Here is a 27,241-nt window from a genome sequence, read left to right on the forward strand (position 1 = left end):
GTACATATCACTGTCTATACCATCCTTAGTCAAAGATGTAATACACTTGATCCATTTAATATTGATTTAAATTTATATTAGTATTTTCTTTACTATACATTTTAAAGATGAACAATACTTCAGACTCTTCATTTTTACTTACACATTTGTTTATTTATTCTGCCGTTTATTCTTTTAGAATAAGGTTTTGTAAAATTCACAGACACAAAGATCAAGAACAATATCTTTGTATATTCCTGACATCTGTCTATAGAATCTCTTTAAACAGAAGGAATGGGCTGGATTTCTTTGTGCTGGACCTCAGAGTTTCAGACACACAAGTACTCATCGTATACAACTCATACGTCACTAGCCATCATCATCGGTCCACGATTGGACTCTTTCTTCATTCTGATCTATATTTACTGATCAATTCATCAATAATAATAAAATAAATATCTGTGAATCACAAATATTCAAGGACTAGATCCTTAATATCTATCTATAGAATCATTTGCCTCATTGAATATTCTTCTTTCATTAATCATCTTCATTGAGGCAAATACCTATTAAACAACATAACATCTCATGTCAATTCCATATTTATCCATAGACCATGCCTAGCCTTCTTTGAATACATTTAATGCTATTTTTTATTATCACAGCGAATAAACAAGCACCCAAACCAAGAGAAGAATTTGACAATTACTTACATGGACCACATGTACTTATACACAGGACAACCAGCAGAGTTCCTGATAATGGTCAATGCTTAACTAATTCAGCTGCATCCATTCTGAGGAATACAAAGCAGAGAAGATAATAAGAAGATTGAGAGACACTCCACTGATACGTACATTTCAACTTTCACATGATCACTTACTTAGGAAAACAGTACATTGGGGTCATGTTTATTAATTTATTCTTAACAAACAAAACAGCATCAAGCTTGACACAGACCAAGAATAAGAACTTTGATGGTTATTTACTGTCTGTATCATTCTCAACCAAAGAGGTCAGACATTTGAGCCACTTAGATTTCCTAATGAACTTCAGTATTTTCAATCTATGTTAATAGTTTTTATTGACTCACCACATATATTAAGAGTGAATATGCTTCAGCCTCTTCATCTTAACTTATTTACACTTGTACATTGATTATTTCTTTGGGCTAATTTTTATAGTATCAATAAAATCAAAGACTCATAAACACAAACCAAGAAAATTGTTCTTTTATTTTCCTAATACTTGTCAGTAATAGCATGTCAAATAGAGGTGACAAATTATACTTCTTTTTTTACTGGACCTCAGAGTTTCAAACACATAGTATTCATCATCCATGACTCATACGATATCAGTCATCATCACTGGTCCATATATGGGCCTCTATTTCTTTATTCTCATTGGCATAGTTCATTGATTAATTCATTAAGTGACTGATATTATATTTCACACTTTTACAATATAGTGAATACTTGAGAAAAAAAAAGCTCTCAAAGACATGAATTTAATTACTGCATTACTCACATTGGTCTATAGAGCACAGGACCATGCAAGATGCTTAAACCCACCAGCATGCGTCCATTCTGAGGAGTACAGAACACAGCAGAAAAAAAAATTTGAGACGTTCTCTGAATTGGTCCTGGTTTTCTTCACTTTGTTTGCTCAGACATGAAAGTATTTATTATTTTCCATAATTTATACACATACATAAGCATAAATATAAATATAATATGATCCTTAGAAAAATGATCCTAACATCTTTCCATAAGATCACTTCAAACAGAGGCAACAGATTATATTTCCTTTTTGATTGGACCTCAGAGTTTCAGACACAAAGTAGTCATCGTCCATGGCTCATACTCCACCAACGGTCATCACTGGTCCACACCTGAGCCTCTGTGTCTTCATTCTCATGGACATTTTCTATGACTGGTGTTTTGGATTATATTTCACACTTTTAACAGTGCAGTGAATACCCTTAAAAAAAAACTTCTTAAACACAAGAACTTAACCTTTACTCACATTCATCTCTAGGCTCTTAACACACAGAGGAAACCATAGAAAATGCTTGAATCAGCTTGAGTGTGTCGAGTCTGGGGAGTACAAGATGAGGTGGATGATTAAAAATTTAGATCTTTCAAAAGAAGATCCATCAGTCTTTGTTTACATCATTTCATTTTTTCATTTACAAAGGTATTTATTAATTTTTCCAAATATATGTACATATGAGATATATACATATGAAACAAGATTGACATCCTCTACTGAGACAGACCCAGGCCTATAAAACTATGTATTACTTATCAAGGTCAGTGTCTGTGTCAGTGTCTGTATGATCCTTAGGAAAAGAAGTAACACCGTTGGTCCATTTATTTCTTAACATGCATCAGTTTCCTCAGTTTATATTAATAGTATTTCTTGCCTCTCGTGTATATTCATAGGTAGACAAAGCACCATCCTCATTTTTATTTATTTGTATTTTGTTTATTGGCTCTATCATTAATCAATTTATATTAATAATATATAAATCCATGAATCCAAAATTACAAGAACAGTATCCTTGTAAACTCTTAACATCGATCCACAGGATCATTTGTGAGAGAGGAAACAGATTAGATTTTTGTTTTGTGTTGGACCTCAGACTTCCAGACATGTGGCATTCATCGTATAAGACCCCTAGGTCATCAGACGCCATCACTGATCTGGGGTTGGGCCCCTTTTTCTTCATTCTCCTCTACAGTTGTTTATACATTAATTCATCAATCTACTAACAAAAATTAAGTAAATATATATGAATTACAAAAATACAAGGAAAAGAGCTTTCAGTATCCCTGTCATTTTTCTTTAGAATCATTGCCTAATTGAATATACCTCTTCCATTAATCATCATTGTAAAAACAGATTAATGTTTCAGACACTTCCAATTTAATCACTGGACCATAGTTGGTCTTTTTTCTTATATTTAATACACTTTTAATTATTACAGGGATACCCTGAACAAATCACCCAAACCAGGACAAGAACTTTGATTATTACTCACACTGGACTTAATGCTCCTACACAGAGATGCTCCCATGAGCTCCTGAGTTCAGTGTCCTCTTTCTGAGAAGTACAAAGCAAAACAGATATAACAAGATCAAGACATTATCTCCACTGTTCTGTGCACTCCACCTTACATTCAGTCAATCATTTAGTAATATGTTAATCTGGGACAATACTTAACCAATTTCCTCTTTAAAAAATGAATAATATCAGACTTGCTATGGACTCAGAATAAGAACGTCTCTATTAGCATGAGCCAAATAGGTAAGGCTCTCGAACACTTGAACCACTTATTTTTCTTAATGGTATTCAGTATTCTCAACACATTTTAACAGTTTCTATTGCCTTACCCCATATCTTAAGAGTGCATATGCTTCATGCTCGGCATCCTCACTTTTTTATATTTGCACACTGATTCTTTAATTGATCCATTTATAATAAAAGAATCAAAATTCACAAAAATAGTCTAAGAAAATAGTCCCTTTAGATTCCAAAAATCAGTCTATAGGATTTCAAACAGAGGCAACAGACTATATTTCTTTCTGATCGGACCTCAGATTCCAGAATGAAGTAGTCATCATCCATGACTCATACTCCACCAGCCGTCATCATCGATCCACATGTCAGCCTCTTCTCGCTCATCCTCCTGTACGTTAGCTCATTAATTAATTTCTTATTCACTGATATTAATTTTTAAAACCCTATGATTCACATAAAAACAAAGAATAAGAACCTTGGAGCTTCCCTGGTGGTGCAGTGGTTGAGAATCTGCCTGCCAATGCAGGGGACACAGGTTCGAGCCCTGGCCTGGGAAGATCCCACATCCCGCGGAGCAACTGGGCCTGCGCGCCACAATTACTGAGCCTGCGCGTCTGGAGCCTGTGCTCCACAACAGAGGCCGCGATAGTGAGAGGCCCGTGCACCGCGATGAAGGGCGGCCCCCACTTGCCACAACTAGAGAAAGCCCACGCACAGAAACGAAGACCCAACACAGCCATAAATAAATAAATAAATAAAATTTAAGAATAAGAACCTTGACTATTTTACATCTGTCCATAGAATCATTTATCACATTGATATCTCTCTTTCATTAATTACTCTTACAATACCATAAATTGATTAATAAATACTATTGGGAATAATCCCATATTTATCACTGGCCATGGATGGCCAATAGGTACACTTTTTTTAAAAACCTTTCGAATGAAGACATGAATGTTATTACTCACATTGGTCTCTATACACCAAAGATGTGGAGACAACCAGAAAACGTGACCACGAAAGAATTTTTCAATCAGCTCGACAGGTCCATTCTGAGGAATATAAAGCAGAGTAGATGATGTTTCAGAAATGAGACTGGGCTTTCCTGGTTGCACAGTGGTTAAGAATCCTCCTGCCAATGCAGGGGACACAGGTTTGAGCCCTAGTCCAGTAAGATCCCACATGCCACAGAGCAACTAAGCCCGTGTGCCACAACTACTGAGCCTGCGCTCTAGAGCCCACGAGCCACAACTACTGAGCCCATGTGCCACAACTACTAAAGCCCGTGCGCCTAGAGCCCGTGCTCCACAACAAGAGAAGCCACCGCAATGAGAAGCCTGCGCACCGCAACGAAGAGTAGCCCCCACTCGCCGCAACTAGAGAAAGCCCGTGCGCAGCAACGAAGACCCAATGCAGCCAAAAATAAATAAATAAAATAAATTTATAAAAATGAGACCTTGTCTGAATGAATTTTTCCTTTCCACATTATATTCGTTCAGTCCTTTAGGTAGTTATTATGTTTCATAATTTAGATTTTTTTTCTCTTAACAAAAGGAACAACCTTAAATTTGAGACTGACCTAGAAAATAAAATTGACTGTAATTATGAATCTATATGATCCTTAGCCAAAGAGGTGACACTCTTGATACATTTATTTCTAAAGAGGCATCAATATTTTCAATTTTTATTAATAGTAATTCTTGCCTCACTACATATGCTCACAGTTGAACAACAGTTGAACAGTTGAACAAATAAACTGTTTATATGTTTATTTATTATTTCTTTAATGGTCCTTTATCTATTTATTGATACTTCTTTAACAGTAATATCATTCATCCATTCATTAACAATAATAAATTTAATCAATGAATCCAGGGTAAGAACATGATCTCCGTATATTTCTAATATATGCCTACAAGATCATTTCCAACACAGGTATTTGACGAATTATGTTTTGTGTTGGACCTCAAAGTTCCAGACACATATTATTCACCATCCACAACACATACACCACCAGTTGTCTTCATTGGTTCAGGTTTGGCTGTCTTTTTCCTCATTCATTTATCAAGTAAATCATTAATTTATTAATAACAATAAAATAAACACATAATTCTCAAAATCCAAGAATAGGATCCTTGAATATTCCCAACATCTGTCTATAGAACTATTTCACACATGGACTGATTCTCTTTATTAACCAACCTCAATGGTGCACAATACTGATGACTCAGCATACTGTTTCATATCATATTTATCATTGGGCCATAGTTAACTTCTTTATTATGTTTAATACTTTTAATAATTCAATGAATACCTTTAAACAAATGACCCAATCTAAGATGACAAACTTGACTATTACTCACCTTTGTCTCTTTCTAATACAGAGGCAATAGGACAATCTTGATCACGGCCGAAGCTGAAATCAGCTGGGGCATCAATTCTGAATAGTACCAAGCAGAGCAGGTGATAAAAAGTTTGATATTCTCTCCATTGATCCATACTTTCCACCATATATGTAGTCATTTAGGTATTTATTAATTTATGGTAATATTTATTTGTTTTTTCCTTAATAAAACAAACATCAAGCTTGCAACAGACTCAGATCAATAATTGACTATTACATATCACTGTCTATATCATCCTTACTCAAAAATGCATAATACACTTGATCTGTTAATTATCCATTCTAACATATTAATATTATTTCTCTTTACTATGTATTTAAGTAATGAACAGTACTTAACCCTCTTCATCTTTAGTCACTTATATACTTGTTTATTCGGCCAGTAACATTTTATAATAATATTTTAAAAAAAACTCGTGAACCACAAAGAATAAAACAAGGTTCCTCTATATTCCTGACATCTGTCTATAGGAACACTTCCAACAGAGGAAATGGACTAGATTTCTTTTGCTGGACCTCAGAGTTTCAGACACACAGTATTCATCATATACGGCTCATATGCCATCAGTCGTCATCAATGGTCCAAGCTTAGACTCTTTTGCTTTATTCTCATCTACATTTGTTTACTGATCACTTTATTAATTCATTAATAATAATAAAATAAATATCTGTGAGTCAAAAAACTCAAGGACAAGATCTTAAATCCTAACTTCTGCCTATAGAATCTTTTGCCTCATGGAATATACTTATTTCAATAATCATCCTCATTGTGGCAAATATTGATAAATCAACACAAAGTTTCATGTCAATTCCATGAGAATCATTAAGCCATGTTTGGCCACCTTTGACTATATTTAATAATTTTTAGTATTACGCTGAATATCTTATACAAACCACCTAAACCGTGAGAGGAATCTGTTGCTCACGTTGGTCTCCATGCTCTTACACACAGGGGCATCCATGGAGGTCCTGATCATGGCCAAATATGTAAATAGGTTCCAGTGTATCCATTCTGAGGCGTAAAAAGCAGGAGAGATAATAACAACTTTGAGATACTCATTATTGATCCACACATTCCACCTTCATTTAGGAATATAATAAATTCAGGTCATAGTTCTTATTTTTCTCTTAGGAAAGTGAACAATATCAAACCTGGCACTACCATAGAATAAGAACTTTGACTGTTATTCATTTTCTATATCATTCTTAGCCAAAGAGGTATGACATTTGCACCATTTACATTTCCAAATGAACTTCAGTATTTGCAATCAATAGTATTAGTTTTTATTGACTCACCACATATATTAAGAGTGAATATGCTTTAGCCTCTTCATCTTAACTTATTTTTACTTATACTTATTTCTTTGGGCTATTTTTTTAAAGTAAAATCAAAATTCATGAACACAAACCAAGAAAATTGCTCTTTTATTTTCCTGATATTTGTCTATGGTGTAATACCAAATAGAGGCAACAGATTATATTTCTTTTTTTTACTGAACCTGAGTTTCAGACACGTAGTATTCATCATCCATGACTCATACAATATCAGTCATCATCATTGGTCCATACATGAGCCTCTATTTCTTCATTCTCATCTGCATAAGTTCATTGATTAACTCATTATTACAAATATTAATTCTATTCCACACTTCTAACAATACAGTGAATATTTGAGGAAAAAAAGAAGCTCTCAAAGACATGAATTTGCTTACTGCACTACTCACATTGGTCTATAGAGCACGTGACCATGAAAGATGCTTAAATCCACTAGCGTGCGGCCATTCTGAGGAGTACAGAGCAGAGCAGATGATAGAAAAAAATTGAGACTTTCTCTAAATTGGTCCTTGTTTTCCTCATTTCATTTACTCAGTCACAAAGGTATTTATTATTTTCCATGATTTATACACATATATAAGCATAAATATGAATATAATGATATGATCCTTAGAAAAAGAGCTAACACCCTTGGTCCATCCATTTATTAATATGCATCAGTTTCTTCAGTTTATATTAATAGTACTTCTTGCCTCACCACATATACTCATGGTTGATAAGGCTTCATTCTTGTTTTTATTTAGTTATACTTTGTTTACTGGTTCTATCATTGATCTATTTATATTAATAACATAGAAATTCATGGATCCAAAATTAGAAGAACAATATCCTTGTTGATAGGGATGATTGGCAAGAGAGGAAGCAGACTACATTTTGTTTTGTGTTGGACCTCAGACTTCCAGACACGTGGTATTCATCGTATATGACTCCTACGCCACCAGATGTCATCATTTGTCCAGTTTTGCGACTCTTTTTCTTCCATCTATTTCTGTTTAGTGATTAATTTATCAATTTACTAATGGTAATTAAATAAATATCTATGAGTCACAAAAGCTCAAGGACAAAAGCCTTCAGTAGCTTTATAATTTTCTTTAGAACCACTGCCTAACTGAGTACACTTCTTTCATTAATCACCCTCATTATTCTAAAGATAGATTAATGAACAGAATGATTCATACATTTCCAATTTAATCACTGGATCATGGTTAGTATTTTTTCTTATAGTGAATATTTTTTAATATTTCAAAGAATACCCTAAACAAACTACCCACAGTAAGATGAGACCACTGACTATTACTCACGTTGGTTTCCATGTACAGGCAAATTCAGAGATTGTTGACCAAGACATATGTTTAAATCAGCTAAAGCATGTCCATTCTAAAGCATAGAAAGCAGAGTAGATGATAACATGATTGAGATGTTTCCTCTACTGATCTTTGTATCTACATTAATTTTCAGTGATTATGTTATATATGAATTGGGTAATATATAACTTTTTCCTAAGAAAACAAACCACATTGAACTTTCTACTAACCCAGAATAAATACTGGCCATTATTTATATTATCTATAACATCCTTAGCTAGAGGAAACATGCTTGAACCATTTATTTCTTAATTGACTTAGTGTTTCCATATTTATTAATATTATCTCTAGCCTTAAATTTCTTCATAATTGGACGATGCTTCACCCTCTTCATCTTATTTATTTACATCTGTACATTGGTTCTTTATTGATTCATTTATTATAATAGAATCAAAATCCATAAACACAAATACCCCTGAGCATGAGCTTTATAAAATAAATCCTAAATCTGTCTATAGGATCATTTTCAACAGAGGCAACAAACTAGATTTCTTTTTTATGTTGGACCTCAGAGTTCCAGACACATATTCATCATCCACGATGCATATGCCACCAGTGGTCATCACTGGCCCAGGCTTGGCCTCTTTTTTTCCCCACTCTCGTCTACTTTTGTTTAGTAATTAATTCAACAAATTCTCCAATAGGAATAAAATGAATACCTATGAAGCACAAAAAACTTAGAACATAGGCCTTGAATAGTTTTACTTCTGTCTATATAATCGTTTGCTACACTGATATATCTCTTTCATTAATCACCCTCAAAGTTTCATATAGGAATTAATCAATATAATGCTGCATTATTAATCAATGGACTATGTCTGGCATTCTTTGCTTATATTTCATACTTTTCGAATACAGAGTGTTTACCCATAAAAACTCACATTTGTTTCTATGTGTCAAACACAGAGACAACCAGACATCTTGTGACCTTAGATGAATCCTTAAATCAGCTCCAATGCATCCATGCTGAGAAGTACAAAGCATAGAAGGTGATTTTAAAAAATTGAGACCTTATCTGCATTGACTTTGCTCTCCACATTTCAGCTATTCAGCCTCTTAGGGATTTATTAATTTTCATAATTTACAGTGCTTCATTTATTCATATTTATTTGTTTATATTGACTGATTCTTTCATTTGTCTGTTTATACTAATAAAATCAAAGTTCTTGAACACAAAAACCAAGAACACAATCCTTGTATATTACTAACATCTGTGAATATGGCAATTTCCAACAGAGGAAATAGACTAGATCTCTTACTGTGATGGACCTCAGAGTTCTTGACACAGAGTACCATCATCCATGACTCATACACTACCACTGGTCATCATTGGTCCAGGCTCAGCCCACTTTTTCTTCATTCACTTCTACATTTCTTTACTGATTAACTTATCGATAAAGCAACAGTTGTAAAATAAATATCTATGAGTCAAAAAAAACTTAAAAATAAGACCTTCAAGAATCTCTACAAACATATGGACACCAAGGGGGGAAAGGGCAGGGGGATGAATTGGGAGATTGGGATTGACATGTATACACTAATATGTATAAAATAGATAACTAATAAGAACCTGCTGTATAAAAAATTAATTAATTAAATAAAATTCAAAAAAAAAAGAATCTCTAACATCTCTCTATAGAATCATTTGCCTCCTTGAATTTACATTTCGCTAATCACCTATGTGGTTGCAAATATTGATTCATCAATATAATGTTTCATGTCAGTTCCATATTTATTAGGGGGCCATGGTTGGGCTTTTTTATTATATTTAACTATTTTTTAATATTACAGTTAACGTCCTAAACAAACCACCAAAATCAAGACAAGAACTTTGACTATTTCTTACACTTAGAGCTCACGATCATGCAAGATGTTTAAGTTGGCTTGGTGAGCCCACCCTAAGAAGTACAAAGCAGAGAAGATGAAAAAAAAACTGAGATATTATCTTCATTAATCCTTGTATTTCACCTTTCATTACATCAGTAATTTAGGTATTCATTAATTGGGGGTAATATTTATTGATATTTCCCTCAAGAAAACATCAAACTTGCCACTGAGCCAGAATAGGAATATAATTATTACTTGTACTTTCTGTAAAACCATTAGCCAAAGAAATATCATAAAACCATGTCCTTCTTAATTGAATCAGTGTTTTTAACATATATTAACAGATTCTCTTACTTCATGACATATTATCATAATTGGACAATGCTTCACCCTCTTTATTTATTTGTATACAGTTGACCCTTGAACAACACGTGTTTGAACTGCATGGGTCCATTTGTACATGGATTTTTTTCAGTAAATATAGTACTTGTATTTTCATTTTAGGGATCTTTAAATTAACTAAGTGTGGGAAAAATTTGTGTTTGATTAGAGATCACAACATGTGGTATCAAAAGAACCAGGGTTTGAGTCCTGATTCTATCCAAACTATTTAAGATTCCTGGCCTTGGGTGAGTCATTTATCAAGTCCTTTGCTTCTGAAGCAGAGATAGCCTTACAAGGGCTTTTGACTGCATGGGGTTTCACCACATTGTTCAAGGGTCAGCTGTATTTACTGATTGATTCTTTCATTGATCCACCTATAATAACAGAATCAAAGTCCATAACAAAAACTAAGAACAATATCCTTGAATATTACTAACATATGTCCACAGGATAATTTCTAACAGACGTATGGTATAGACTAGATTTCTTACTGGGTTGGACCTCAGAGTTCAAGACAAGTACTCATCATCCATGACTCATACCCCACCAGCATCACCATTGGTCCAGGATTGGCCCTCATTATGTTCAATCATGTCTGCATGTTTTTATTGGTTAAGTCATCAATTCACTAATAATAATAAAATAAATGCCTGGAGGTCATAAAAACTTGAAACAAGATCCTTGAATATCTCTAACATTTCTCTATAGAATTACTTCCCACTGACAATATATATATATTTCATTAATTGGCCACAATGTTTTCTATATAGATTAATTAATACAATACTTTATATTGACCCCATTTTATTGTTTGAATGTGACAAAACTATGTCTTTATAGAGGGAGGTTTAAATCAACTGTGACTCAAATTAAAATTGATAATACATTGTACATTAATTAATTAATTGAATAATTAACTGTGAAAATAAATAAAATGGTCTTTCTTTTTTCTCCTTAATTGACCACAGATGTACTGAATTGGCCCACACATGATCTCCATTCATTTAATTTGTACATGTAGCCATTTATTCCCTTCCAATAACAGAGTTAACACCCATGACAAACCACCAAACCAGAAGCAATTACTTTGACTGCTACTTACGTAAGTTTCTATAGTCCTTAATTGAATCATTGTGCATCCATTCTGTAGAGTACAAAGCAAATATGAAAATAGACAGATTAGATTAGGTAGATAGATAGATAGGAAAGGCTAGATTCAGATTTTTCTAGTTGACTTCAAGTCAACAACTGATGAGGAATAAACTTTAGTGCTTGTTGTATATTAAAACTCTCCATGGTATATTGATTGATTGATTGAATCAAGTATTAAATGTAATGAATATAATGAACACCTCTGAAAGCAACACCAGACAAAAGAATAAGAACTAAGACTATTACACATTTCTGCTTGTGTGTCCCCTACCCAGTCAGGTAAGAGCTATAAAAACTTTCTAGATGAACCTTTCTTGGAGAGAATTCGGTTAATCTGAGTCTTAGATTCGAGCACATTCTCAGCAACTGTCCATGCTTGTCCCACCTTTATATATGTATGTATGTATATAGCTATACATGGAGTCATTTTATCTTCCATTTTTTTAAAGTAATTGCACCAATAAGCCAGGAAGAGAAATCCTCTCTAAATATATTGACCATTTCAAAAATTAAGAGCCTAGGTCTAGTTTTTTTATCTAGAGAGCAATTGTTAGAACTGGATTAATCACTCTCCTTGTTTCCTAACACATGGTCCTCACTGGGCCATGCGTTACCTTCTTTCAAGGAACTGATTAAAATATTAACTTATTCCTTGATACATTTATAATAATAACATTAATACTGTGACTCCACAGACACAGAACAATATTAATGTCTGTGCATATGCTCATTAGGCACAGAAAAAAGATCAGATAATTTTTTCTTGTTCTTTTTTTAATTAAAAAGTAGAATATCATTGAATTAATCATAACTGGTCATGTGACATTCTCAACATGGGTCCAAGTATAAGCCCACTCTCAATTATGCAGTTGTTTAATCAATAATTAATTTAAGTAAATGTTTTGCCCTTCTCTTAATAAAACAAAAACCAACAACCCAACCCAGAAAAACAGCATGAGCTCTTACACCCATTTATCGAAATGCTCTTTACTCAAAATGGTCAGCTTTAATCAATTTATTTTACTGGAACTCAGTGCTTCAGAAATGTATTAATAATTATTTTTATATTACATATATGACATTACATTTTCCCATATTTGGACCAGGAATAAACCATTTTGTCCTTATTCATTTATACTTTCTTGATTTATTCATGCATTGATTTACTGAAAATACAATACTCAGAAACCCAAGCACAAGAACAAACTCTTGAATATTTTTAACTCCTTGAACAAGTTCATTTCCTGTAGAGGTAACAAAGAGGAATGAATCTCTTTGTAATGGACCTCAGAGTTATAGGGTTTAATCAAAGTCCTTGACTTCAGACACCCCAGGGTACTCATCATCGATCCAGGCTAAGCAATCTTTTTCTTCATTTATACCTTTGCTCATTGATCCATTCATTGATCCACCAACAGTAATAACATCAATATCCATGAATTTAAAAAAAGCCAAGAACAAGACCCTTGAATATGACCAACATCTGTGTATAGGTTCTTTTCCCATAGACTAGATCTTTCTCAATAGATGAGATCTCTTTTTGTAGTGGCCCTCATTGAGGTGTGTATGGATCAATTATCATCCTTGCTTTCTATGCTTCCCCTTCCAGCTCTCTTGCATCTTCCTAATCTAAATAATTCAACAAACACTAATGAAAAATTCACTCCAGGATCTTTTGACAAGATATTTTGACTATTATTATTTTATTTTAGTCATTAGCATCCTTACCCACAAAGGTAACAGTCAAGATCTTCCTCAAAACAGACTGATTAAAGCAGCCATGGTCTTCATTCTGTGGAGTCAAATGCCAATGTTCAAATGAATGAACAGTCCAGAATTAGATTGATTTAAAAGGACATTAGTTGCGTGGTACTAGGTTAATCATGAAGTTGATTCAAGTGTCATTTTCATCACTGGCCTGAGAACAGCACTCCTTTTTGTTACTTGATTTAACTATTACTTATAAATAATATAATGAACACTGTTGAATTCATCACTCAAAAATAAGAACTATGACTATTGCTCTTATCTGTCTATAGACTCCTACCCACATAGGTAAGAGCCTAGATAATCTTTTTTTAATGGTCTCAATTTGTGTAGAAATGATTGAATTTAAAATCTGTGATTCATGGCATAGTCTCACCAAGGTCTATGTTTGACCCTACTCATATATTAATTCAATTGTTCATTGGTTTATTTATTCATTTATGGAATTATTCATGGAATACTTGATCATATATTCAAATATACAAACACACGCACACACAAAGTGATAAACCCATGAACAGCCCAGAATAGAAATGATCTTCATGTATATGTCTGTATGTTCATACCTAAACTAGGAAGAGAGGATTAGTTGTACACATAAAGATTACTCATTATTCTTGCTTCTTACTGAGCCATGTTTGCCTCCTTTTAGACTACTGACTGTGATTAGGACTTCATCTATTTACATGTAAGAATACATCAATATCTAGGAATTAACTAACATTAGATAGGAAACTTGAATAATATTTATTGTCTCCATATGTCTATTTCACTACACAGAGATTTAAAAACTAGATGCTTTTATTATTTTTAATAAAAGTGAACAGAGTTGGATTAATAATAACTCTTTTCATAAGGCACATTCTGAAGATGAGCTTTGCTCATTCTTTTTTCAATTAAATAATATTTTAATAAGCATTTATTTATGTAATTTTTCCCTTCTCTAAGTAAAAACAACCAACCAGCAAACAACCACCTACATCAAACAATAATTCTGAATCTTACATACATCTGTATACATATTCCTTCCAAAAGAAGGCAAACAGCCTTTATGTATATATTTCACTGGAATTTAGTGCTACAGAAACATATAACAATAATTCATGTTTCATTACATACTCTCATAACTGGTCCAGGCCCAGCTCCCTTTACATTTACCCATCTTTACATTTCTTCATTTATTCATGCATTGATTTACTTATGAAAATCAATCTATACCCAGAAGGTGTGGACGCCTGTCATCAAGACACCTGAATATTCTGAACTTCTGCTATACACTCATTTCCATAAAGGAAAAAAAAGAGAAGGCCACTTTTAAATGATGGACCTCAGAGTTACAGATGGCTTTAATCAAAAGTTTTGATTCAGACACCCTCCAATCTCATCACTGGTCCAGGCTTGGCACTCTTTTTCTTTGTTATTTATACCTTCATTTTCCCATGAGTCACAGACTCCCAAGAGCAGGATCCTTGATATAACTATGATAATTGTCTCTAGACTGATTTCTGACAGAGCTTTCAGACTAGATCTAAGTGTAGCCTTGCTTCATCTCAGTACCATCACAAAAAATGACCCATGATTGGGCCATGTTCATTTAATTCACCCAATTTTAAATATGCTGTAGTGAACATCCAAAAACCACAATGGTACCCTACATCTAGAACACACACAATAAGTTCCACCTTCTAAGAGCTTCCTCTAAACAATTAATAGGCTGGATCTCTAACAATATGGAAATGCTAAACCAACTGCAGTGCAGAAATAATATGAAATAGCAAATGGTTCTGAAAATTAATTAAATGCCTTTCATTTCTTTTTAAAATGAATCTCAGAGGTGCTGAAATGTGTTAATTCTACTCCTTGGCCCATATCACATTCTTCACTATTGGTCCATACTTGGTGTTCTTGGATTTGGTTTTTATGTATACAGCCTTTTGTTCTCTTGAACTACCTCAGTGACCACACATGAACAAACCATACAAACAAAAAACAGAAACTTTGATTGTTACTTACATTGCTCCTTAGCTACAGAAGTAACAGCTAAGATCTTCATCATTGCACAATGACTGAATCCAACGTGGAGTGTTCATTCAGAAGGAAAAGGCAGATTTTTAAAAGAATGAAAAGTGTAAATTTAGATTTTTAAAATAGAATTTGGTTCTGCATTACTAGATTAACCAGAAACATTGGTTTGTGTCACATTTTCATCAATCCACCCAACAGTGGTATCCATTTCATCTATTGACTTAATTTTTGGTGTGAAATAAAATAATGAAGACTTTTTAAATGTTTTTATGAAGGTGTTTTAATCTATCACCCAATATAAGAACTATAACTGTTATTAATATTTGTCTATACCTCTACCTAATTGCAAAAAGGCCACATAATTTTTTTAATGGGGAAAACTTTTGCAAAATGTGATGAATTTAAATTCTTATTTCAAAACACAATCTGACCCCTTGGTGCCATATACTTTAACTCATGTACTTATTGATTAATTTATTCACTCATTTATTTAATAATTCTAAGCATAATTTAATTATCTAGACTTTTTTTTGAACGGAAATACAAACTGATAGAGCAATCTGCTATTCAAAACTAAATACTATTACATGCAACTTTCTCTATCAGCAATGACCAAAATGGTAGCCACTGGCCACTTATAGCTTGAAATGTGCCTAGTGTTACTAAGGAACTAAATTTTTATTTTTGGCTGTTTGAATTTAAATGTTAACAGCAAGATGTGTTTAGAGAGTGGGGTCTATATGATCCTTCCTTAAAGATGGAGGGGCTCAGATATCTTTTATTTAAGCGGATTTCTAGGCAATAAAACAGAATTAATCATACTCCTTCACATATTACATATGCTCCTAACTGGCCCACAGTTTGTACTCTTTTAAGTAATAGATTGAGATATGAAATTATGCTTTTACTCACTTATAATAATAGCACCAATATTGGTGAAGCCTAAGAACACTTGACAAAAGTGCTGAGAGACACTAAATCTATCCATTTGATGATTACTCGCAAAAATCATCAACAACATGCATTTACTTTTTAAAAAATAAAAATAAATGAACACAAGAGGATTCATAATTAGTATATTCTCAAATCTCATGCTGAGACCTTTTGTATGTTTCAATAACTATCTAATCATTTGTATTTTATTTTTCATTATTGATTATATTAAACTACTACTTATTAAATATGTTATATTAATATGTTTATCATGATTTGTTATATTACTATTGAATATATTTATTAAGTATTATTATTGTACAGTTATATAAATATTCTTAAAGTAAGACATACAACCAGAAACTCACCACCAACCAAGAACAACAAATGTTCACATATATCTATGCTCCCAAAGGAGGAGTAGCCTTGGTCTATTTTATTGAACTCAAATTTTCAGAAATGTATTAACAATAATTTTTGGTTCATAAGCTCCTTTCATAATTGGACAAGGTGTAGCCCTCTTCTTTATTTATACTTTATTTATTCATACATTTATTTACTTACAATAATACAATCCATATTCATAAACAACAAAAGGTCAAGAACACAATCCTTGAATATTTCTGACTTCCTCTGTAAGCACATTTCCCAAAGATGCAACGGACCTCAGAGTTACAGACTGGGTTTAATCAAAATGTTATTCAGATGCCCCACGCATACTCATCATTGATCCAGACTTGGTATTCTGTGCCTTTGTTTGATATATTGTTCTTGACTTATTCATTGATTCATTACTAATAATACAGTCAATGTCCATTAATTAGGAAAATAAAACCAAGATCCTTGAAGATATGAATATGTCTATGAACATTCGCTTCCTACAGAGCTAGAGAAGTAGCTCTCTTTGTGCAATGCAGCCCAGCATTGAAAATATGAGTGAATCCATTTCCTTGAATCATATCAGTTCCATATTAGCCATTCGTCCATGCTTGGACCTCTTTCACTTAACATCCATATTTTAAAGATAAACAATGAACTTCCATTTTATACCACAACTAAGAAAAATGCAAAATTTTCCACTTTTGTATATTCTTCTCCTCAGTGGGTTCATAGTCTATAACAATACCAATGGAGAAGTTTATATCCACTGTGGTAAAAAAATTAAATGGAATATTAAAATTTTCTGAAAATGAGTGAAATGCCTTTCATCTTGTTGTCCTAATAAATTCAGTCATGCTGAAATGCTGAAATGGAGTAATCATAATTCTGAATTCCTAACACACTTTAATCATTGGTCAATGCATGACCACCTTGAATTCTTTGTGTATGTAGCCATTTATTCCTTCAAAACATCTCAGTGGATACCCATGACCAAGCCCCCCAAGTAGAACATGAACTTTATTACTTACATAGATCTCTTCTCTCTTTATCCAAAGAGGTAAAACTCAAGATCTTTGCCATGGGCTAATAATCAAATATGGTAGAGTTGTTCATTCTGAGCAGTAAAAAGCAAATTTTAAAAAGAATCAATCTACAATTACCCATTTTTAAAAATCAATAATCAGGTAACAATAATCCTTGGTTTGCATTCTATTCTCAACATTTGGAAAGCGAGAGCTCTACTTTATATTTATTAACTTGTGCAATTTTTTAATTTTAAATAATACAATGAATACCACTAGATCTAGCAGTAAACTGAAGAAAAATAACTATAATTATTAAGAATATGTCTCTCTACTTACTACCCACGAAGAGCCAAGATCACCTTTTTTATTGAACTTTATTTGTGTGGCATTGGATACATGGGAGATTCAACTCACGGCACAATCTCACCAATGGTCCAAGCTTTACCCTACTTAATATATTTATTAATTCACTCACTAATTCCTTTATTTAATTACTCATGGAATAATAAGACCATCCCTTTATTTTTCTAAAAGAATTCCAAAAAGCTTAAACAATCATCAAAACAGAACTGAAACACTATTATTTACAAATGTCTATGTACACCATTGGAAAGGCCTGACTCTTTATCTTCCTGTGGACATCAGTTGTGTAAAACATGATGAATAACAATCTTTACATCCAATTGCATGCTTTCCATTGAGGTAATATTGACTGACTTTTTTGAAAAGTTGATTGATATACAAATGTATACATTTGTTCACTTATAATTAAACTTCAATATCTGTGACCCACCCACACTGGATAAGCACCTTGAATAATATTTACATTTGTCCTAATGTCATTACCCAAAAGAATAGCAAACTGGTTCCTTTAATTTAAGTTTGTTTGTATGCAACATAAAATTGCATAAAAAGATTGAATTAATCACAAGTGTGGCTGAATAAAAGAGTCTCATCATCATTCCATGCTTTCCCTCCCAATTACACAGTTTATTCAATCAACTATTTATGTAAATGTATTTCTCTTTCCTTAATAAAATGATTGATTGGCAACTTGCCTCCACACAAAACAAAATCATTGAGTTTTGTGTGCAAATGACCATATGCTCCTTACAAAAATGATAAGAGCCTTGACTATTAATTTACTGGGACTAAAAATCTCAAAATTGTTTTCATAATTATCAATGTTTCATTGCATGCCTTAAAAAGTAGTACACATATATCTCTCTTATTCCTCATTCACTGATATATTTCTTTATTCATTGGCTAAATTTATTCTAATAATGCTATTCATACCTCAAACCAAAAAGCCTGAGAATAAGGTGTTGTACACTCATTTCCCACAAAGAGAATAATGAGATATCTCTTCGTTATGGACCTCAGAATTGCAGATGGGCTTAATCAAAATTCTTGTTTCACAAACCCCATGAGATTCATCACTGGTCCTTGCTAGAAAAATTTTTTTCATTTATTGATTAATTTTCTGATGCACAAATAATAATACAATCACAAAATTCCAAAAACCAGATCCTTTAATTTTAGGCTCTCACCCTATAGAGCTAATAAACGACATTTCTTCTATAATGGAACTCAAACCTGCACATGTGGATGGGTCAACATCCCGGCTTTGTATCAAACCCACATTCAGCACTGCTTCCTGTGTGGCCCTCTTTTATTTAATTTATCTGTATGTCAAAGATGGTTCCATGAAAGATAATGAAACCACCATCTGAATCACCTCTGGGCTACCCACAAAGAGTTATCAGCCCCTCTACCCATATGCAAATGGTGAAATCAACCACGGTAGAAAATAGAAAATAATATTAAACACCTCAGAGAACAAATTAAATAACTCCTATCTGCTTTTTAAATGACCTCAGTTGTGCTGATTTAGATTAAACATAATTTGGGGTTTGTAACACATTCCCATTGTTGGTCCATACGTGAAGTGTTTTATATATTTCATGTATGTAGTACATAATTATTACTTTGGAATTCTTCAGCTAACACTCATGAATAAACTATTCAAACAAAGAATGTGAACCAAGGGACTTACTTATATTAGACTTTATGCTCCTTGCTTATGATAACAATTCTTTATTAAGTGATTAAATCAGCTGTCCTGTGTTCAATCTGGGGAGGAAGAAAGCAGATTTTTTTTTTTTTTTTTTTTTTTTTTTTTTTTTTTTTTTTTTTTTTTTTTTTTGCGGTATGCGGGCCTCTCACTGCTGTGGCCTCCCCCGTCGCGGAGCACAGGCTCCGGACGCGCAGGCTCCGGACGCGCAGGCTCAGCGGCCATGGCTCACGGGCCCAGCCGCTCCGCGGCATATGGGATCCTCCCAGACCGGGGCACGAACCCGCATCCCCTGCATCGGCAGGCGGACTCTCAACCACTTGCGCCACCAGGGAGGCCCAGAAAGCAGATTTAGACTAGATTTCAATATTTTAATTATTGTTAGTCAGGCAGAACTAGATAACAATAAACTTTGGCTCAAAAATGTAATTTTTTTACTAATCCAGTATTGAATTCTTAGTTATGCATAATATAATAAACATTATTAACTCCACCACCTAGCCCAAGATTAAGATCTGTAACGATTACAAATATCCACGAATATAAACATCTGTTAAGTACATGGTTATTTAATAGATTATTGACTGATGCAAACACTTTTCCTTTTCCTAATTAAAAAATAGCAAACTACCAAAACTCAAAACATTGCCTCCTGACCACAGATACTCATATGTTCCATGTGAAAGAGGATTACAGACTAAACCTGTTCATTTTACTTCAGAATTGTATTAACATTAATACTTATTTTATTGCACTCTACTGATTGCTCCATGAGCAGATCTCTTCGTTTTTCAGATGTACATCTTTCTTTATTCATGCACTGATTCACTTGCAATAATACAATCCATATCCATGAACCACAAAAGCCCAGGAACAAGTTTATTGCCTTTTCCTAACTTCTACTACTAGTTAATGTCTACAGAGAATATTTACTAGTTCTCTTCCCATAGTGGTCCTCAAAGTTACACAGAGCGCTTAATCAAAGTTATTGACTCAGATACCTCCACCAATACCCATCATCGACCCAGGCATGTCTTTCTATTTCTTCATCCACTTATTCCTTCTTGAACTGATTCACTCGTTCATGAATTCACGAATAATTATACAATCAATTACCTTCGGTGATGCAAAACTAAGAACAAAAGCCTTAAATACAACCAAGATCTATTCATTGCCCCTGTTCATGTAGAGTGAATAGACTCAGTCACTTTTCACTGTGAGGCTCTGTTTTACATGTAGGGGTTAATCAGCATGCTTGCTTCATATCAATCCCTTACTTAAGATTAGTGCCCACCTGCTACTCTTTCATTTGATTTGTCCTTACATTAAAGCTAGTGTAGGGCCTCCCTGGTGGCGCAAGTGGTTGGGAGTCCGCCTGCCGATGCAGGGGATACGGGTTCGTGCCCCGGTCTGGGAGGATCCCATATGCCGCGGAGCGGCTGGGCCCGTGAGCCATGGCCGCTGAGCCTGCGCGTCCGGAGCCTGCGCGTCCGGAGCCTGTGCTCCGCAACGGGGGAGGCCACGACAGTGAGAGGCCCGCATACCGCAAAAAAAAAAAAAAAAAAAAAAAAAAGCTAGTGTAATCAACAACCACAGACCTATCATCTTAGCCCACAACTGACAAAAATGACATCTGCCATCTTCCAAAGTACTCCAGCCTCAAAGAGTTAACAACTGAGATCTTAATCAATGAAGAAATGGATTCAGCAAATGTGGCAATAATATTAAGTAGGAAGTTAAACTGCTCTGAAAATATGTGAAATGCCCTCCATCACTTTAGTAACGGTCCTTAGTTGGGCCGAGTCAAATTAATCATAAATGTTAGTTTATGACACATTCCAATCATGGGCTGGTAACTGGCATTCCTTAATTTCATGTACTATTTAACTATTTATTTTATTGAAATAATTTAGTGGGATCCTATTAATAACCCCCATCGGAACTTAGAACACCAACATTGATGTTTCCTTATTTCGGTCTTTAAGCTCCTTAGTCTCAGAAGTAAGGGTCTTCACGTTTAGAGAATGATTAAGTCAGATGTGTGGTGTTCATTCTATAAAGAAAAATAAGAGCCTATTATTAAAAACTATAGAGTTAGTTTTTTTTTCAAATTGCTATAACACATTCTCATCATTTTCCTAAGAACGGCACTCTTTTATTTACTTACTTAAATTTTACTATTAAATTATATGAATACCACCGAATTCATTGTTCAACACAAAATTAAAACTACAATTACAGATATCTGACTTTACTTGCTACTTACATAGGAAGAGCCAAGATCATCTTATTGGACTTCTGCAGAATTGGACATATTTAATATGTTTCATGGTACAATCTCACCAATCCTCCACTATATGGACTTACGGATTCATTCACCTACTGATTTATTTTATTTTTCAGGGAATAATATTATCATGTCTTTATTTTTCTCAAAAAAACTCAAAATGGTTAGACACTAACCCAGAATCAAATTACTGGAACTTGGAAAGGTTCAGGTGTACCTTTCAAAAAATAGAAGAGCTTAGAATTTTTCCTAGAATATCTGACTCAGAAAACAAGATGAATCAGTATCCTGATATCAAAACATGTGTTCTGAATTGGTCTGTGGTTTGCTGACTTCCTAAAAATAGGCTGAGATATAAAATTATACCTTCTTTCTCTTATACAAACATACCAATATCTGTGATCTTATCCATTAGACAAGAACACTGAACAAAATTTATGTCTATCTGTGTCACTGCCATTGAGAATAACAGACTTCCTTCTTTTTTTATTGTTTTAACAAAAGTCAATGAAAAAAAGGATTGGATTAATTAGAAGTGTTGTCTTACAAAACATTCTCATCAGTGGTCTCTAGCTCTCAATTACGTGGTTATTTAAACAAGTATTTATACAAGTAAATGCATTTGCATTTCCTTAATACCACAACCAGTCAGCAACCCACCACCAACACAGAACAAAAACTGTTATATACAAATGACCATACATATACCACTTTCCAGAGGAGTAACAGTCTCTACTATTAATGTATAGTAAAGAGTCAGAGTCTCAGCTAGATTTTAATAACAATCCATGTTTTGTTACATTCCTTAATAGGTACATGACTTATTATATTTTTTAATTTATTGATACATTTCACTTATTTATGGCTCAACTTTATAATAAAAATACAATCCATCCCCAAGAACCACAGAAGTACAAACACAAAGTACCATGTGCTCATTTCCCACAGAGGGAATAATTTAACCATGTGTCTCTTTGCAATGGACCTCAGAATTGCATATGGGTTTAATCAAAACTCCTGTTTCAGATACCCCATGGAACTCATCATCGATCCAGACATGTTGTTCTTTCTGTATTTACTTATTAATTGATCCATGAGTAACAATACAATCATAAAATTCCAGGAACAGGATCTCGTTTTATAATGGACCTCAGAGAACATGTGTGATCAATCAACATCCATGCTTCATACCAAATCCACATTCACCATTAGTCCTTCTGGGTGTTACTTTTATTTAGTTTGCCAATGTTTTAATGATGGTTCAATGAAAAGTGATGAAACCACCATCTTTAATCACTTCTCAAACATAGAGTCTTCCATGGGCTTGTGGGTTGCCACACAGTTATCAGCCAGTGCTATACCGATATGGAAATGTTTAAGTCATTTGTGAAGGAACATAAAATGTAATATTAAGTAGTTCTAAAAATGAATGAAACTACTGAATTAGACTGCTGAATCAGACTAAACATAATTTTTGATTCATAACATATTCCCATCATTGGTCCATATTTGGGATTTTTATTTCCTTTATACACGTTGATTCTTTTGAAATACCACTAAATATATGTGAACAAATCATCCTACCCAAGGATAGGAACTTCAAGTCTTACTTACTTATTTTTCTCTATGTTCTTAACTCACAGAGCTAACTGCCAAGATTTTGCTTCTTAGAAAATGAATAAGTGTGCTGTCCTGTGGTCATTCTGTGGAGGAAGAAGGAGAATTAAACTAGAATTTAAGCGTATTTTAGTTACTTGGAGCGAGGTAGTTATAAACTTTGGTCCTTTTTAATTAATCCAGTATTCAACTTTTACTTTTAGATACTTTTAGTTATAGCCACTGTTGAATTCACACATAAGAATAAGAAAGATATTTAATAAAAATATCTTTATAGGGGGCTTCCCTGGTGGCGCAGTGGTTGAGAGTCCGCTGGCCGATGCAAGGGACACGGGTTCGTGTCCCGATCCGGGAGGATCCCACATGCCACGAAGCGGCTGGGCCCATGAGCCATGGCCCGCTGAGCCTGCGCGTCTGGAGCCTGTGCTCCACAACGGGAGAGGCCACAACAGTGAGAGGCCCACGTACCACAAAAAATACATATATATCTTTATAGCTTAACAGTTTTAACAGAATAAAAGATAATTTTAATGGATGCTACTTTTGAAGAATTAGGTACATTTAAATCTTATTTGCGTACATTTAAATCCAATAAGGGGTTAATATCCAACATATACAAATAGCTCATACAACTCAACATTAAAAAAAAAATTAAAAATGAGCAGAAGAACTGAATAAGCATTCTTCCAAAGAGGAAAAGCAGGCGGCCAACAGGCACATGAGAAGATACTCAACATCGCTAATCATCAGGGAAATGCAAATCAAAACCACAATGAAATACCACCTCACACCTGTCAGAATGGCCATCATGAAACACAACACAAATAACAAATGTTGGCAAGGATGTGGAGAAAAGGAAACTCTCATATACTGTTGGTCGGAATGTAAAACGTGGAAAACAGTATGGAGGTTTCTCAGAAACCTAAAAATAGAACTATCATATAATCCAGCAATTCCACTCCTGGGTATATATTCAGAAAAAAACCCCACTAATTTGAAAACATATATGCACCCCAATATTCATAGCAGCATTATTTACAATTGCCAAGATATGGAAGCAACCTAAGTGTCCACGAACAGATGAATGGGTAAAGAAGATGTGGGGTGTGTGTGTGTGTGTGTGTGTGTGTGTGTGTGTGTGTGTAATGGAATACTACTCAACCATAAAAAAGAATGAAATAATGCCATTTGCAGCAACATGGATGGACCTAGAGATTATCATATTGATATTAAGTGAAGTCAGACAGAGAAAGAAAATATGAATCTAACAAATACAACAAACTAGTGAATATAACAAAAAAGAAGCAGACTAGCAGATACAGAGAACAAACTCGTGGCTATCAGTGGGGAGAGAAAAGGGGGAGGGGAAATATAGGGGTAAAGAATTATGAGGAACAAACTATTAGGTATAAAATAAGCTACAAGGATGTGTTGTATAACATAGGGAATATAGTCAATAGTTTATAATAACTATAAATGGAGTATATAACCTTTAAAAATTGTGAATCACTATATTGTACCCCTGTAATTTATATATTATATATCAACTATACTTCAGTTTTAAAAAAACAGAAAAGGAAAGCACCCATAATCTCATTTTAAAAAATTCTTGGGGCTTCCCTGGTGGCGCAGTGGTTGAGAGTCCACCTGCCGATGCAGGGGACACAGGTTCGTGCCCCGGTCCGGGAGGATCCCACATGCCACGGAGCGGCTGGGCCCCTGAGCCATGGCCGCTGAGCCTGCACATCTGGAGCCTGTGCTCCGCAACGGGAGAGGCCACAACAGTGAGAGGCCCGCATACCGAAAAAAAAAAAAAATTCTTATTTCACATTCTCAGTGATTACTCCACTTGATTCAATTTTATATGTGCATTTATTTATTTACTTAACTACTCATGGAATGATTAAATTATATGCTCATTATATGAAGAAAGTCAAAATGGTAAACCAGCCAGTAATCCAGAACAGAAATACTATTATATGCAATGAATTATATGTCCCTTATCAAAAATGGGAGTAGGCTAGGAATTTTTTATTTCTATAAACATCAGTAGCAAAAACCCAAACTAATAATTATCATTGTCTCATAAAACATGGTCTTCCAATGATCTGTGCTTTCTCTTATTTTAAACAATTAAGATAGGATATTATTTATGCATTCAATTATAACAATACATCAATATCTATGAATGCAAAGATGCTAGGAATAAATCCTGAATGATACAAACATCTGTCTATCCACTTATTAGTCACAGACATAACTGACTAGATCATGATTGGGCTGTTAATAAAATTTAGAGAACACAATCTTTTCAATCCTAATGTTTCTTATATGACCTGTCATCAACATATGTCCATAACTGCTTCTCATTCAATGAGCTTCTCATTCATTTATGTTAATGTTTCCTGTTTCAAAAACACCACAAAAACAAAAAACAAAAAAATGGATGCAGCAAAAACAGTACTTGGAGGGCAATTTATAGCATTGAATGCATACATTAGAAAAGAAGACCTTAGTGTTTTCTGACAGATGAATGGATAAAGAAATTGTGCTATATATATATACAGTGTAATATTTTTCAGCCTTAAAGAAGGACATCCTGTCTTTTGCAACAACATGGATGAACATGGAGGACATTATGCTAAGTGAAATAAGCCAGATACAGAAAGAAAAGTGCTGAATGATCTGACACATGGAATCTAAAAAAGGTGAATTCATAGAAGCAGAGACTAGACTAGTGGTTACCAGGAGCAGGGAGGTGGAGGAAATAGAAATATGTTGTTCAGAGGTACAAAGCTGCTATTATGTAAGGTAGGTAAGTTCCACAAATCTAATGCACAGCCTGGTGACCATAGTTAATAAATATATTGTATGCTGGAAATTTGTTAAGAGAGTAGTTTCAGATGCTCTTATCACAAAAACAAAAAAGCAAAAAGTGTGCGAGATGAATAAGTTAATTAGCTTGTCTGTGGTAATTATTTCTCTCTCTATATATGTACATCAAAACATCTTTTGTACATCTTAAATATACACAATTTTTATTTAAAGAAAAAAAGAAATATATAAAATCAGTAATCTAAGTTTCTGCCTTAGAAAACTAGGAAAAGAAGAATAAACTAAATCCAGAGTAAACAGAAAAAAAAGACATAATAAAAATTAAAGCAGAATCAATGAAATTGAAAACAGAGAATCAACAGAAAAATCAATGAAACCAAAAGCTATTTATTTTAAAAGATCAATAAAAGCAGTAAGCTACTAGTCAGGCTAAGGGGAAAAAATGAAAGGACACAAATTACTATTATCAGAAGTCTGAGGAGAAAGCTCTACAGATCCCTGGGACAGTAGAAGAATAGTCACAGAATGCTGTGAACAACACTATGC

At 33.8% G+C, this 27,241-nt stretch overlaps 16 non-coding genes and 2 pseudogenes across 16 annotated transcripts; all 18 read right to left on the reverse strand.

Annotated features, from left to right (window-relative positions):
- Positions 1-293: 293 nt before the first annotated feature.
- On the reverse strand, positions 294-369 carry LOC132489607 (small nucleolar RNA SNORD113/SNORD114 family; annotated as a pseudogene).
- Positions 370-1,279: 910 nt separating this feature from the next.
- On the reverse strand, positions 1,280-1,354 carry LOC132489597 (small nucleolar RNA SNORD113/SNORD114 family). Its single transcript, XR_009531998.1, has one exon. It is a non-coding gene; the product is annotated as a small nucleolar RNA SNORD113/SNORD114 family (small nucleolar RNA).
- A 438-nt stretch (positions 1,355-1,792) lies between these two features.
- Positions 1,793-1,867, reverse strand: LOC132489596 (small nucleolar RNA SNORD113/SNORD114 family). The gene has a single exon (XR_009531997.1). It is a non-coding gene; the product is annotated as a small nucleolar RNA SNORD113/SNORD114 family (small nucleolar RNA).
- Positions 1,868-2,612: 745 nt separating this feature from the next.
- On the reverse strand, positions 2,613-2,687 carry LOC132489626 (small nucleolar RNA SNORD113/SNORD114 family). The gene has a single exon (XR_009532021.1). It is a non-coding gene; the product is annotated as a small nucleolar RNA SNORD113/SNORD114 family (small nucleolar RNA).
- An 883-nt stretch (positions 2,688-3,570) lies between these two features.
- On the reverse strand, positions 3,571-3,643 carry LOC132489615 (small nucleolar RNA SNORD113/SNORD114 family). The gene has a single exon (XR_009532013.1). It is a non-coding gene; the product is annotated as a small nucleolar RNA SNORD113/SNORD114 family (small nucleolar RNA).
- A 1,601-nt stretch (positions 3,644-5,244) lies between these two features.
- LOC132489608 (small nucleolar RNA SNORD113/SNORD114 family) lies at positions 5,245-5,319 on the reverse strand. The gene has a single exon (XR_009532008.1). It is a non-coding gene; the product is annotated as a small nucleolar RNA SNORD113/SNORD114 family (small nucleolar RNA).
- An 880-nt stretch (positions 5,320-6,199) lies between these two features.
- On the reverse strand, positions 6,200-6,274 carry LOC132489593 (small nucleolar RNA SNORD113/SNORD114 family). The gene has a single exon (XR_009531994.1). It is a non-coding gene; the product is annotated as a small nucleolar RNA SNORD113/SNORD114 family (small nucleolar RNA).
- Positions 6,275-7,182: 908 nt separating this feature from the next.
- LOC132489621 (small nucleolar RNA SNORD113/SNORD114 family) lies at positions 7,183-7,255 on the reverse strand. Its single transcript, XR_009532017.1, has one exon. It is a non-coding gene; the product is annotated as a small nucleolar RNA SNORD113/SNORD114 family (small nucleolar RNA).
- Positions 7,256-7,907: 652 nt separating this feature from the next.
- On the reverse strand, positions 7,908-7,982 carry LOC132489592 (small nucleolar RNA SNORD113/SNORD114 family). Its single transcript, XR_009531993.1, has one exon. It is a non-coding gene; the product is annotated as a small nucleolar RNA SNORD113/SNORD114 family (small nucleolar RNA).
- Positions 7,983-8,889: 907 nt separating this feature from the next.
- LOC132489598 (small nucleolar RNA SNORD113/SNORD114 family) lies at positions 8,890-8,961 on the reverse strand. The gene has a single exon (XR_009531999.1). It is a non-coding gene; the product is annotated as a small nucleolar RNA SNORD113/SNORD114 family (small nucleolar RNA).
- A 690-nt stretch (positions 8,962-9,651) lies between these two features.
- LOC132489602 (small nucleolar RNA SNORD113/SNORD114 family) lies at positions 9,652-9,725 on the reverse strand. The gene has a single exon (XR_009532003.1). It is a non-coding gene; the product is annotated as a small nucleolar RNA SNORD113/SNORD114 family (small nucleolar RNA).
- A 1,369-nt stretch (positions 9,726-11,094) lies between these two features.
- On the reverse strand, positions 11,095-11,165 carry LOC132489613 (small nucleolar RNA SNORD113/SNORD114 family). The gene has a single exon (XR_009532011.1). It is a non-coding gene; the product is annotated as a small nucleolar RNA SNORD113/SNORD114 family (small nucleolar RNA).
- Positions 11,166-13,031: 1,866 nt separating this feature from the next.
- Positions 13,032-13,104, reverse strand: LOC132489641 (small nucleolar RNA SNORD113/SNORD114 family). The gene has a single exon (XR_009532035.1). It is a non-coding gene; the product is annotated as a small nucleolar RNA SNORD113/SNORD114 family (small nucleolar RNA).
- A 1,735-nt stretch (positions 13,105-14,839) lies between these two features.
- On the reverse strand, positions 14,840-14,913 carry LOC132489627 (small nucleolar RNA SNORD113/SNORD114 family). The gene has a single exon (XR_009532022.1). It is a non-coding gene; the product is annotated as a small nucleolar RNA SNORD113/SNORD114 family (small nucleolar RNA).
- Positions 14,914-17,135: 2,222 nt separating this feature from the next.
- On the reverse strand, positions 17,136-17,210 carry LOC132489636 (small nucleolar RNA SNORD113/SNORD114 family). The gene has a single exon (XR_009532030.1). It is a non-coding gene; the product is annotated as a small nucleolar RNA SNORD113/SNORD114 family (small nucleolar RNA).
- A 2,044-nt stretch (positions 17,211-19,254) lies between these two features.
- Positions 19,255-19,329, reverse strand: LOC132489649 (small nucleolar RNA SNORD113/SNORD114 family). The gene has a single exon (XR_009532043.1). It is a non-coding gene; the product is annotated as a small nucleolar RNA SNORD113/SNORD114 family (small nucleolar RNA).
- Positions 19,330-20,905: 1,576 nt separating this feature from the next.
- LOC132489652 (small nucleolar RNA SNORD113/SNORD114 family) lies at positions 20,906-20,983 on the reverse strand (annotated as a pseudogene).
- A 2,239-nt stretch (positions 20,984-23,222) lies between these two features.
- LOC132489647 (small nucleolar RNA SNORD113/SNORD114 family) lies at positions 23,223-23,297 on the reverse strand. The gene has a single exon (XR_009532041.1). It is a non-coding gene; the product is annotated as a small nucleolar RNA SNORD113/SNORD114 family (small nucleolar RNA).
- Positions 23,298-27,241: the final 3,944 nt, after the last annotated feature.

The sequence above is a fragment of the Mesoplodon densirostris genome, chromosome 4 (assembly GCF_025265405.1).
Source record: "Mesoplodon densirostris isolate mMesDen1 chromosome 4, mMesDen1 primary haplotype, whole genome shotgun sequence".
In the NCBI taxonomy this organism is placed as follows: domain Eukaryota; kingdom Metazoa; phylum Chordata; class Mammalia; order Artiodactyla; family Ziphiidae; genus Mesoplodon; species Mesoplodon densirostris.